Raw genomic sequence first — 12,891 nt, 5'->3', positions numbered from 1 at the left:
AAGACAACAGCATTGCCCATTTCCTTGAGCTGATTGGCCCCTCCTGCCTGAGCACTGGATGTCCATGCTGGACCAAAGGCAACAAGGAACCAGCCTCTGAGTTTAGTGACATCTTGGGGTTGCAATCAACAATCTCCAGAATGTGGCTGACTCTAGATAATAGGACAATACTTGCAAGGGAAAAACAACAAACAAATTGCAAGAGGAAGCAAAAGATGCAGAAGGAAATTTTAGACTGGAAAAGGCATAGCAACTAACTGCTATGTGTGGATTTTGTTTGCATCTTGATTGGAATAAACCAACCATTTAAAATGATAATGATACAAACAGGAAAAGGTGCACACTATCAATAAAAAATAATAAAATTATTTTTAATTTTTAGGTGTGATTATGGTATTGTGTTGTTATGCCCAGAATTCATGATCCCCAAAGACCACCAGGGAGCCGAGTCCGATGCAAAAGCAAAGAGCCTTTACTCGAGCTAGCTCGAGCTCAATCCCCTACCTGCACCGATGCAGCAGTGAGATACCGGAGAGAGAGAGAGTGGGTTTCAAAAGCACAAAGGTTTTATAGGGATCATGGCCTTAGCCGATTGGCTGGGGAAGGGTCGTGGCCTCAGCCGATTGGCTGGGGAAGGATAGAACAATGGCTGCAAGGTGTGGTCCCAGATCAGCAATTATCAGCATCACCTGGATCTTGTTAAAAATGCAAATGTTGGGTCTGGTGGTTACAGACCCACTGAATCAGAAACTCTGGGGGTGGGGCTCAGCAATCTGTGTTTGAACAAGTCTTCCAGGAGATTCTGATGCACCTGAAGTTTAAGAACCACTGGGTCTGAGGGTCTGTAACATGTTTGGCCTCAGTGTATACAGAACGTTTCTCACTGGTCACCTATTAACCATTGGCTGTCAGCCTTGCTGTGCTATATAAATACCTAGCACCAAACACCATCCCCAGAGATTCTGATTAATTGGTTCGGGGAGGGGTAAAATGCTCCCGGGTCATTCTAAGCCTGGACAGGGTTGAGGGCTCCTGCCTCTGGCCCCTACCTGAGAGAAGCCCTCCCTCTTCTACTCACACTTTCCACGCCTCTCACACTCCCCTTCCTCCCACCTCAGACTTGGGACGAATGCATCAATCGGTAGCCTGCTTTCTCAGAAAACATAAGTTACTCAAGGGGAGGAGGCGTGTTCTGAGTTTTGAGCAGGAACTTCTTTCTGTGGCCATGTCGGGGACATAGTCATTAGTCAGCCGGCCTAGGTCTGCTCTTTCAGTGTGTGTGTGTGTGTGTGTGTGTGTGTGTGTGTGTGTGTGTGTTTATTCTTATCTTTTGGAGATATCTACTGAAATATTTATCAGTGAAATGATTTGAGATTTTGTTCAAAATGATCCTGTAGGTATGGGGAGCGGTGCATAGGGAATGCGTGGAGGCAGAGATGAAATAAATTTGCCCCTGAAGTGATACATGCTATAGCTGGGTCTGTGAAGGTTTATTATACCATTCTTTCTGGTTTTGTGTATGTTTGAGATTTTCCATAAGAAATATATATTTTTTTAACTTCAGGAACTGTTCTGATTCCTGGAGACACCTTGAATGTTTTGGTGTGAGTGACTAGATAATCCTTCTTGGAGAGTGAGAGATGGGAAGAGTCACAGCCTGAGGAAGTGGGGACCTGGAGGGGTGGGCAGAAAGGAGAGCATGTGCTTGAGCAGCGTGTCTGTCGCTGGACAGGCCACCACTCTGGATCTGCTGCAACATGCTGGCCACAGTCCAAAGCACTCTCCGTTCGATCATCTCAATTCATCTTGTGGGGAAGGTGTTTTCCTCACAGATGAGAAAGCTGAGGGTCGAGGAGTTCAGATAACCTGCCCCAATTCACAAAACTCGGAAGTGTCCACATTGTACAGGCACGGTGAGGGGACAAAAAGGAAATGGAATAGCAAAACGGAGGAGAAACAGAAAAAGACATCGGAATCCATGAACAGAACAATCAACCCGGGAAAGCAGAGGAAGAAATCCCAGATAATGATGGGTTTGAAGAGGTAAGACCAGATTGGTGCAGAATGGAAAATCCCAAAAGAGAGGTTTCTGGAAACACCTGAAGGAACACATGAGTACATACAGAGGTTGGACAAACTTGATGTTATATGTCTTGTGAAATGTGTAAAAAATAATAAGTTTAAAAGCTAGGAAAAAAACCCACAAATGTTCTAGAATAAACTATGAAATAAGATTTTTTTCTTTTTCTTTTTCTTTTTTTTTAAAGCTTATTCATTTATGTTGAGAGAGAGAGAGAGAAAGAGAGCCAGACATGGGCATAGAGAGAGAGAGAGAGAGGAAGAGAGAGAATCCCAAGCAGACTCCACACTGTCAGTGCAGAGCCTGATGTGGGGTCGAAGCCACGAACTGTGAGATCATGACCTGAGCTGAAATCAGACACTTAACTGACTGAGCCACTCAGACACCCCAAGATAACATTAAAAAAATTTTTTTTTAATTTTTTTTAACGTTTATTCATTTTGAGAGACAAAGGGACAGAGCGTGAGCAGGGGAGGGGCAGAGAGAGAGGGAGACACAGAATCTGAAGTAGGCTCCAGGCTCTGAGCTGTCAGCACAAAGCTTGATGTGGGGCTTGAACCCACAAACTGTGAGATCATGACCTGAGCTGAAGTCAGATGCTCAAGCAACTGAGCCACCCAGGCACCACCCCCCACAAAATTTTTTAATGTTTGTGTTTATTTTTGAGAGAGAGAGAGAGACAGAGTATGAGTGGGGGAGAGGCAGAGAAAGAGGGAGACACAGAATCCAAAGCAGGCTCCAGGCCCTGAGCTGTCAGCACAGAGCCGGATGCAGGGCTTGAACTCGTGAACTACAAGATCATGACCTAAGCCAAAGTTGGACGCTTAACCAACTGAGCCACCCAGGTGCCCTGATAACATTTTTTATAAATCTCAGAGTTAGGAAGGTACAGGTTCACAAGATCAAAATATCATTTTTTTTTAAAAGGAGGTTTGATAGATCCAATTCCATGAAAACTAATTTTTTCCCCTCCATGGCAAAGGTTATCATAACAAAATTAGAACGCAAGTTGTACATCGGAAAAATTATTTTAACACATAAATCAATAAATGGCTCATTTTAGAAATATATATATAATGTAAAAGTTTTTTAAATGTAATAAGGAATAAGATCAACAATTCAATAGAAAAGTAGGCAAAAAACTTGGATAGACAATGGACTTGGATAAACAATCCACAGAAAAGGAACATGTGCTTAGAAGTTTATGAAAAGATGCTCACCCTTACCCATAAGAAATGCTAATCAAAACTACAAGGTGAGGTGCCTGTGTGGTTTAGTTTAGCGTCTAACTCTTGATCTCAGCTCAGGTCTTGATCTCAGGGTCATGAATTCAAGCCCTGTGTTGGGCTCTGTGCTGGGCGTAAAACCTACTTTAAAAAAAAAAAAGAAAGAAAAGAAAAGAATCATAAGACACAGTGAGATTCATGAGAACTAAAGCATTCGATCATACCCCTGTTGGCCAAGCTGTGGGGCAAGAGGCACTCTTTTGCATTGTTGTAGGGAGTGTAAATTGCCCCAAACTCCATAGAGGCTTTCTTTGACGACATCTATCAAAATTAAAAATGCATAGCCTTTTAACCTAAAAACTCCACTTGTAGGAATTTACCCCATAGATACACTCAAACATGTATGAAACAATTATGTACATAAGTATTCATTACAACATAGGTTATAACAGTAAAAGCCTGGAGACAACAAATCTCCACAGAGAGAACTTGCTAAATAAGAGTATGGGCATTTGTACACTGGAATAAAATGCAGCTGTTCAAAAACAAAGGAGGGGGTTAAATGTGCTGATATAAGATTATCCTCAAGATTAAATTTTTTTTTAATTTTTTAAAACATTTTTACTTATTTTTGAGACACTGAGAGAGACAGAGCGTGAGTGGGGGGAGGGCAGGGAGAAAGGGGGAGACACAGGATCCAAAGCAGGCTCCAGGCTCTGAGCTGTCAGCACAGAGCCCGATGTGGGGCTCGGACCCACAAACTGCAAGATCATTACCAGAGCAGAAGTCAAACGCTTAACCGACTGAGCCACTCAGGTGCCCCAAGATTAAAAAAATGTTTTAAAGCAAGAGGGAAAGGATACAGAAAGGAGACTAGTGTAGGTACTATGCAGAGGTGAAAGGTACATCATCTTTCATTACAGACTTTTTTGTACTTAAAAAATTGTATTCCAGGGGCGCCTGGTGGCTCAGTTGGTTAGGTGACGACTTCAGCTCAGGTCATGATCTCACAGTTTGTGGGTTCAAGCCCCATGTCGGGCTCTGTGCTGACAGCTCAGAGCCTGGAACCTACTTCAGATTCTGTGTCTCCCCTTATCTCTATCCCTCCCCTGCTCACGCTCTATGTCTCTCTGTCTCTCAATAATAAATAAATGTTAAAAAAAATTTTAATTGTATTCCATATGTTGTTACCTTTTATGAAATTAACCAATTTAATTGGAAAGGCAGCCTGAAGCCACAGGAAATCTTTTAAAAACTGTTAAACACAGGAAATGACATCGAAGAGATCACTAGCTTGGCATCAGGCAATGTTTATATAGCTACTATATTGTAAATCCTCTGTATTGATTTTTTAAAATATATTTTTAGATTTTATTTTTTTAATGAGATTAATTCATATATCATCAAAGTTACCTCTTTAAAGTATCCAGTTCAGTGGTTTTTAATACATTCACAGAGTTATGCAACTCTCACCACTATCTACTTCCAGAATATTTTCGTCAGCCCTAAAAGAAACCCGGCACTAATTCGTAGTCACTCCCCCATCCCTTTTCTTCAGTCTCTGACAACCACTCATCTATTTTCTGCCCCTATGAGTTTACCTACGCAGGGCATTTCCTGTCAGTGGGATCATAATAAATGTGGTTGGAGTCTCTGACGTCAGGGAATATCTGGGCCCCTTTTCAAGGGCTTATCTGATGAGGCCAAGCCCAACTAGGAAATGATCCTTTTTGATTAACTCAAAGTCAACTTACTAGGGACCTTAATTGTATCTGCAAGCTCCTGTCCCCTTTGGCACACAATACAAAGTGATGAAGGAGGGCTAGCCTATCACCTTTACCATATTCTCTTGGCTGGCAGCCAGTCACAGGTCCTACCATACTCAAGAAGTGGGGGTTCTACAGGGCAGAACTCCAGAGGGAGGAGATCATGGGCAGGTCTTAGAATTCTAGCCACACTGTTCCTGTCAAGGATAACTCTGGCTGTGGTCAGAATTCCTATACTTGCAAATTTACAATGTAACGTGTCAGTGAGGATCAATAAGCTGCTTGGGACCCTCAATTTTTATATATTTAAGAACAGGTACTTACTACCTTGAACCTGAGCCAAGGAAACGTGGTTCTGATCCCAGGTTCACCACTAACTCGTTGCAGCAATTTAGATGAATTCCTTCCTCTCTCTAAGCTGACTTTGTTTTGTTTTAAGTGTATTTATTTATTTTGAAAGAGACAGAGACAGCACGAGTAGGGGAGGGGCAGAGAGAGAGAATTCCAAGCAGGCTCTGTGCTGCCAGGGCAGAGCCTGGCGTGGGGCTCGAACTCACAAAACCATGAGATCATGACCCTGAGCCAAAAACAAGTGTTGGACGCTTAACGGACTGAGCCTCCCAGGTGCCCCAAACTGACTTTCGTATCTGACTTATGGGGATGGCCGATCATCATGCCTATCTCCCAGAGTTGGTGTGGGAGTTTCTGGGTGAGAGCCCTCATAAACACACACCACTCCCCCTCCCCACCACTTTGGCCCTCACACCCCACTCTTCTGAGCCATACAGCGGTCTCAACCCACATGCCCCTCTCACAGAGCCACACGACAGGCCTCTACCGTCACACTCCTTCCTTCAAACCCCCCAACGGCCTTGGCTCTCATGTCCTTGCCACCCAGCCAGCCTCCCCCATGCCCCCACAACAGGCCTGCCAGCCATTTGCAATTCCACCTCTGCATTAACGTGGGCACGTGGATTTAACATGTGGTTGTCCCCTAAGAACTGGGGGAAAAGCACAAGAGAAAAGCAGGACCTTCTAAGGGGAAATGAGCACACCATACACCTGTCAAGTTGAACGTGAATTCCAGCCACTAGAGCAAGAACAAAGAACTGCACTCAGCCCAACTAAAGGTATCATTAACTTTGATTCCCTCTGGATTTATGATGACGTTTGGTCCAGAGTGGCACTGAACCAGCTTTAATGCCTGCTGTAAAACTTTGTTCACACAAGCCTGTCCATTAAAATGTGGCTGAAGCCAGGACGGCACCAGATGAAAGCCCAGGGTCTTTTGGGTGATTCTGGTTCCCTCCGCCACATCACTAGGCCACCACAGTGGCCGTCTCTGCCCGGGGTAACACCTCACTCCCTTTTTTCTTTTTAAACAAGTTACAGTAAAATGTACGACATAAAGTTTACCATGTAACCATTTTTAAGTGTATAGTGGCATTAAGTACATTCATACGGTTGTGTAACCATCACAATATTCATCTCCAGAACTTTTTCATTTTCCCAAACTGAAACTTAGTACCCATTATAAGCGATACTTTCTGTCTTTCTGAATGTAACTATTTAAGGGACCTCCTATGTTATCTGTCCTTCTGTGTCTGGTTTGTTTCACTCAGCATTATGGCTTCAAGAGTCACTCATGTTGTGGCAGGTTCCAAATTTCGTTTCTTTTTTTAAGGCTGTATAATATTCCACCGCATGTAGAGACCACATTTTGTTGATCTATTATCTCTCGATGGACAGATACGTTGCTTCTACCTTTTGGCTCTTGCTATGGACATGGTATACAAAACGCTGGTATGTAAATGCCTGTTTGATTCTCTGCTTTCAATTCATTTGGAAACATGGCCAGAGGCGGAATTTCTGGGTCATATGGTAACTCTGTGTGTAATTTTTTGAGGACCCACCATACTGTTTTCCACAGAGGCTGTACCATTTTATATTTCCCCCGGCAGTGCACGAGGCGTCCAATTTCTCCACACTCTCATCAACACTTGTTATTTTCTGGTTTAGTTTGGTTTGTTTGTTGTTGTTTATAATAGCCATCCTAATGGGTGTGAAGTCATATCTCCTTGTGCTTTTGATTTGTGTTTATATCGCCCCTCTTGACTCGATCAAAATCCGATCCTTCTGCTTTGACTGAGCCACTTCTCCACTGGGCTTGTCCCGGCCTGCCAGGGACCCAGGCCATCCTTGAGATAGCAGGTCACCCCTGGCCCAGAGAGTCTGAAAGTTTACGAGCATCACTTGTCTCTTCTGCCAATTAACCTCAGAGACCAAGCCTCCGTCTTGCCTTGGACGGCTTGGATCAGAGGCTCCTGCCAGATGTGGAAATGCCCCAGCCAGCACCATCCTGGGCCTGCCTCACTCGGAGCCAGGCCATCTGTCTAGAGGTGGAGGTGCTGGCAGCGGCCAGAGGTTCAGAGCTCAGCCTCCGAAGAAATGGGAAGGCCGGCAGGCAGCACAGCCTGCAGAGCAATGCCCTGAGAGCTATTTTCATCTGGGCTGCCATTACCCCCTTTGGAGCTGAGATGGAACCCTTGGATGAATTTCCCTCCTGCTCTGAGCCCACAAGAATTTATGCTGGTCAGAAGTGATACATTACAGAGCCCTGTTGGGGGACCTGGAGGCTTCCAGGGTATATTTTTGGTAAATTGGATGTATCCTCGATATGTAGTTGCTTCGAAACAGCAATTTGTATGAGGCATACAGTGACTGTGTTTTCCAAACCTAAAATCAGAAGACTAAGACTGGCAAGAATGAGTGTATTTATAGGAAGACAGCACGTTTAAAATTGGAACTCTACCACAAAAACCCATAGGTATGGACTCCTTAGAAGCCCATGGCATACTAACTAAGCTTGCAAGCAGAATATGATTCAGGGTGATTGATTCCTCCACATTCAGTCTTGATCTTAGGAACATGCTTCTGCACAGAGCAGGGACTGTACTTTTCATTTGATTTTAAGAGCCCAAACAATATATAAGTACACTCTTACTTGAAAAAAAAAAAAATTAGGGGCACCTGGGTAGCTCAGTTAGTTGAGCATCCGACTTTGGCTCAGGTCATGATCTCACGGTCCGTGAGTTCGAGCCCCGCATCGGGCTCTGTACTGACGGCTCGGAGCCTGGAGCCTGCTTCAGAGTCTGTGTCTCCCTCTCTCTCTGCCCCTCCCCTACTTGCGCTCTATCTCTCTTTCTCAAAAAATTAAATAGACATTAAAAATGTTTTTAAAGAATAAAAAATAAAACAATACTAATAAAGCCAATGTCTTCTTAGACTATTGTTCTCAAAGCCAGTCTTATTTCAGCAGTAATGACCGTGATAAGTTTGATGCATTGCCTTCTTGAGTCTTTCCTATCTATTTACAGACATATATCTATTTGTAAATATGTTATTTGTACTGTAAACATAAATTGCATCATATTTTTATATTATCGTGCAACTTACTCTTTCCACTTAACATCTATTCGAGATTTCTAAAAGTCTGAACATCTAGTGCTATCTTATTATGACCATTATTGATTCTATGGCTGCATAGTACTCTATGCCATGGCATTTATGTCATTCAGCTATTCGTTAGTATAAGAAATGAAATATTTAATCATGCTCCTTAGGACACACGTGAAAGTGCTTCTTTAGGATAAATGTTCAAAAGTGGCACTCAAAAATGATGAAGAAAGTCAAGTTGCCTACTGGGAACGCGTTTTACCTTGGTCCTGGCTGAAAATGAACCGTTTACATCCAAGAAAGGCCCCACGGAATGGAGCACAGGAGGCAAGCCCGAAGGCCCAGAGAGACCAGGGATTAAGTATAAATGAGGCAAGCCAGATGAGTGTCAGTCCAGAGAGGTGAGGAACACAGAGAACAGCAGACCACGATGCCCCCATGTCTGACGTAGCTTCTACTCAGCTCCAGCCAACTCTTGGCATATGGGAATGAAGACTTGCTACTGACAGATTTTCTGTAAGAACCTGGGTTTTTAAAATGTGAGACCTTCTGGGGCGCCTCGATGGCTCAGCTGGTTAAGTGTCTGACTTTCGCTCAGGTCATGATCTCACGATTCGTGGATTCAAATCCCACGTCGGGCTCTGTGCTGACAGCTTGGAGCCTGGAGCCTGCTTCAGATTCTGTCTCCCTCTCCCTCTCTGCCCATCCCCTGCTTGTGCTCACTCCCTCTCTCTCTCTCTCAAAATAATAAATAAACTTTTAAAATGTGAAAAAACCTTCTGATTTTTAAATGTTGTCACTAATTCCATTTATTAAAAAAAACCAACAACACAACATTTTGAGGTCAAAAAAACTTCCATACATGCAGACCAGAGTCAGCGGTCTGTGGGCTGGCTGCCAGCGTCTGACCTCTAGGGAGCGGGCGCCATGGGGAGTGGCTACTCAGGACCCAGTTTTGACCAGTGGGGACGGATCGCCTGGTGCAAGGGAAAAAGTACTAAGTTTGTCAGAGTGGCTGACATCCAGAAAGCCAGGCCAGGGAGGAGAGACCGTACATAGCTCAGAATTCAGGGAACAGCGCTCAACCAGCTCAGAAAAGGCTACTGTCTGGTTCCTGGGAGGAAGCTCCCTACTCCAAAGAGTGTGCAAAGAGAGGCTGGCTCTCCATCTGAAAGGGATATCGCAGCCGAGACTTTGGCCTTAGATGGCAGCTGGACCAGAGGACAGTTAAAGTTCTGTTCAGTCTTGGGATGACAATTTAGATATAATTTGAACTGTTACTTAATGAGACAGTATTGAGTGTGAGAAAAGAGCAAGGCCTACGTTTGTGGAGCACCTACTAAGTGCAACACGTGCTGTGGTAGCAGCTTCACGGATGTCATCGATCCAGGCCTCCCAATGGTCCCGCAAGGCAGGCATTAACCTCTTCATTTTGCTAAGGAAGAAACTGAGACATAGAAGCTGAATGACCTGTCCAAGGTCATGTGGCCAGTAGGTGGTAGGGCCAGGCCTCGACTACTCGTCCTCGTTTAAAATTTAGTGCTCTTCCGGGGCCCCCGAGTGACTCAGTCAGTTGTGCATCCAACTCTTGGTTTCGGCTCAGGTCATGATCTCACAATTCGTGGGTTCAAGCCCCACATCGGGCTCTACGCTGACAGTGGGGAGACTTCTTGGGATTCTCTCTCTCTCCCTCTCTTTCTGCCCCTCTCCTGCTTACACACACACTCTCTCAAAGTAAATAAATAAACTTTAAAAAATAAAAATAAATAAAACACAATTTAGTATTCTTCCCATTGCGGTTCTTTACATCTGTGAGGTCTCTATTTGTACCATGTAAGAAAGAGTTGAAGATCATGGTAACCAGCCCATCCAGGTGCACAGTGCTCTGTCACCTACAAAGCTCTTCTGCATTCACTTCAGCATGTTCTTTTTAAAAAAATTTTTTTTAACGTTTATTTATTTTTGAGACAGAGAGAGACAGAGCATGAACAGGGAAGGGCAGAGAGAGAGGGAGACACAGAATCGGAAGCAGGCTCCAGGCTCTGAGCCATCAGCCCAGAGCCTGACACAGGGCTCGAACTCACGGACCACGAGATCGTGACCTGAGCTGAAGTCGGACGCTTAACCGACTAAGCCACCCAGGCGCCCCCACTTCAGCATGTTCTTAATGAACTCTGTTGAAAGCCTCAGAATCTCCTGCCTGCATCTCTGTTTTTCTGAAACATTTGCTCCTTACCATCAGTCCCCAAAACCAAGGGAGACCTACTTACCTACACCGGTGCCATTCTACTTCTGAGCCAGAGCAAAGATCATCTCAAAACTGGCTCTCAGATGCCCTAACGGTAGAGAGGTGACAATTGCAATGTCAGTTTTAGTTTTCAGAGAAATCCCTACTGTGGCAGATAGAAGCACCCAGTTCTATAGCAGGCTATTGGCTGCAGGTAACAGAAATCAATCACAGAGGTTTACCAACCAAGAGGTTTCATTTTTTAACATACCAGGAAGTCTAGAAGCATAGCAGCCAGGGATGAGCAGGGAGTCAGTGGGGCCCCAGGAACTCAGACTTTTCCATCATCCTGCTCGGCCATACTTAGCACACAGCCCTCTTTCACAGGCTCATCTAGACCTTTGTCCTGTTTCAGGGGAAATGTGGAGGAAGGATAAAAGGTAAAAATCATAAGCTGGTTGAGCCAGTTTTTTATTTTTTTATTTTTTTAATCTATGAAATTTATTGTCAAATTGGTTTCCATACAGCACCCAGTGCTCATCCCAAAAGGTGCCCTCCTCAATACCCATCACCCACCCTACCTTCCCTCCCACCCCCCATCAACCCTCAGTTTGTTCTCAGTTTTTAACAGTCTCTTATGCTTTGGCTCTCTCCCACTCTAACCTCTTTTTTTGAGCCAATTTTTTTTTATCAGGAAAGCAAACAGTTCTCTGGAAGCCCTACCTACTGGCCTCATGGGCCATCTCTCCTACATGAAAACATGGGAAATAGAGTTTGTTTTAGCTGGCACATTCCTATCCCTAATAGTTAGGGGTCTGTTAGTAAGAAGACGAGGAGACCAGATGGACGTGGGGTAGGCTCCTGGCAGTGTCTGCCATATTAAATGTGTTATTTTAGCAGATCATAACATATTTGTTCACAAAATGTGTTTTGAACTTTAGCAATCGTCCAGGGTCTTGTCAGCTTGAAACCTGAAGCAGTCGAAGGGTTCAACCTGACACAGAATCCACAGAACATAAAGGATGGTGGGGTTAGCCATGTTGGTGCATTATTACAGAGGTGAGGAACGCAGGCACGAGCGACTGCAGGCGTTTTTCAGAGACAGCGGGGGATAGTATTCAACCCATGACTCATTCTGGTGCAGTGTTCTGCCACCTGCAGGGCCCCCCCTCTCTGAAACACGTTCCCTCTCTGCTTTCTAATTTTTTATTTTTCAAAAATATTTTTATTGTGACAAAACCCACAAAGACAGGAAGCCACACAAACCAAATTATGGTCTAATGAATTATAATAAGATGAACCCGGCCTGGGTCAAGGAAAGAACTTTGTCGCAACACTCCCCACAGACCCCCATAAAAAATTTCATGCTTTCATACCACTCCCAGGTATTTGGTTTTGGTATTTGGTTTTGTTTTTGTTTTTTAGTGTTACCGTCCACAGGTGCGATTCAAGATTGAGTTTAATCTAGCTCACTTTAGACCTTCGTTGTGTCTTTTCAATATGTTCTAATCTATAGGTTTGTCCTCCAGCTCCTTTATTTCATTGCCACCCATGAGTGGATGAACCAGCCTTTTTGACCTACAGAGTTTCCACGGTCGGTTGTGCTGATTGCACATTCTTGTTGTACTTCTTTATTTGTAGTTCCTGGAAATTTGCAGCTGGGTCCAGACGCGGGATCAAGCTTCATCCTTTTGACAAGGTTATCAGCGGTGTTTGTTAAGACTATGGGAGGCACGCGGTATCTGGTGTTTCTTTTTGTGGTCTTAGCACCCGTTGATATTCACATTTTCTTTCCATTTTAAAGGAGAAATGCGGACTCTGTGGTGACGAAAGCTTCTCGGTATCTACGTCTTCCTGTCTCCTTTCTCCCAGGGGAGGCTGGGCTCCTAACCCCGGAAGTTTGGGAATGTGCTTGTGCAAAAGGATGGGCTCCTGTGCTTCCTCTGGAGGTTTCCGAGGCCCCTGTGCTGGTGAGGTGGACTTAGGGTGGATGCCCACCTCTCGTGCTACTCAGGTCCTGGCGGGTGAAGGTGGAACCCACTCACTGGCTGGAGTCTGCAAACGTGAGGTGTCGGGAGTCACTGCAATGCCGGACGATGGAACACACGCGGGGAAGGGGGCAGGCTGGAAACTGGG

Source organism: Panthera pardus, unplaced genomic scaffold, assembly GCF_024362965.1.
Source record: "Panthera pardus isolate Hobbes unplaced genomic scaffold, ASM2436296v1 HiC_scaffold_20, whole genome shotgun sequence".
NCBI classification, from domain to species: Eukaryota; Metazoa; Chordata; class Mammalia; order Carnivora; family Felidae; genus Panthera; species Panthera pardus.
This window is presented reverse-complemented; position numbering follows the sequence as displayed.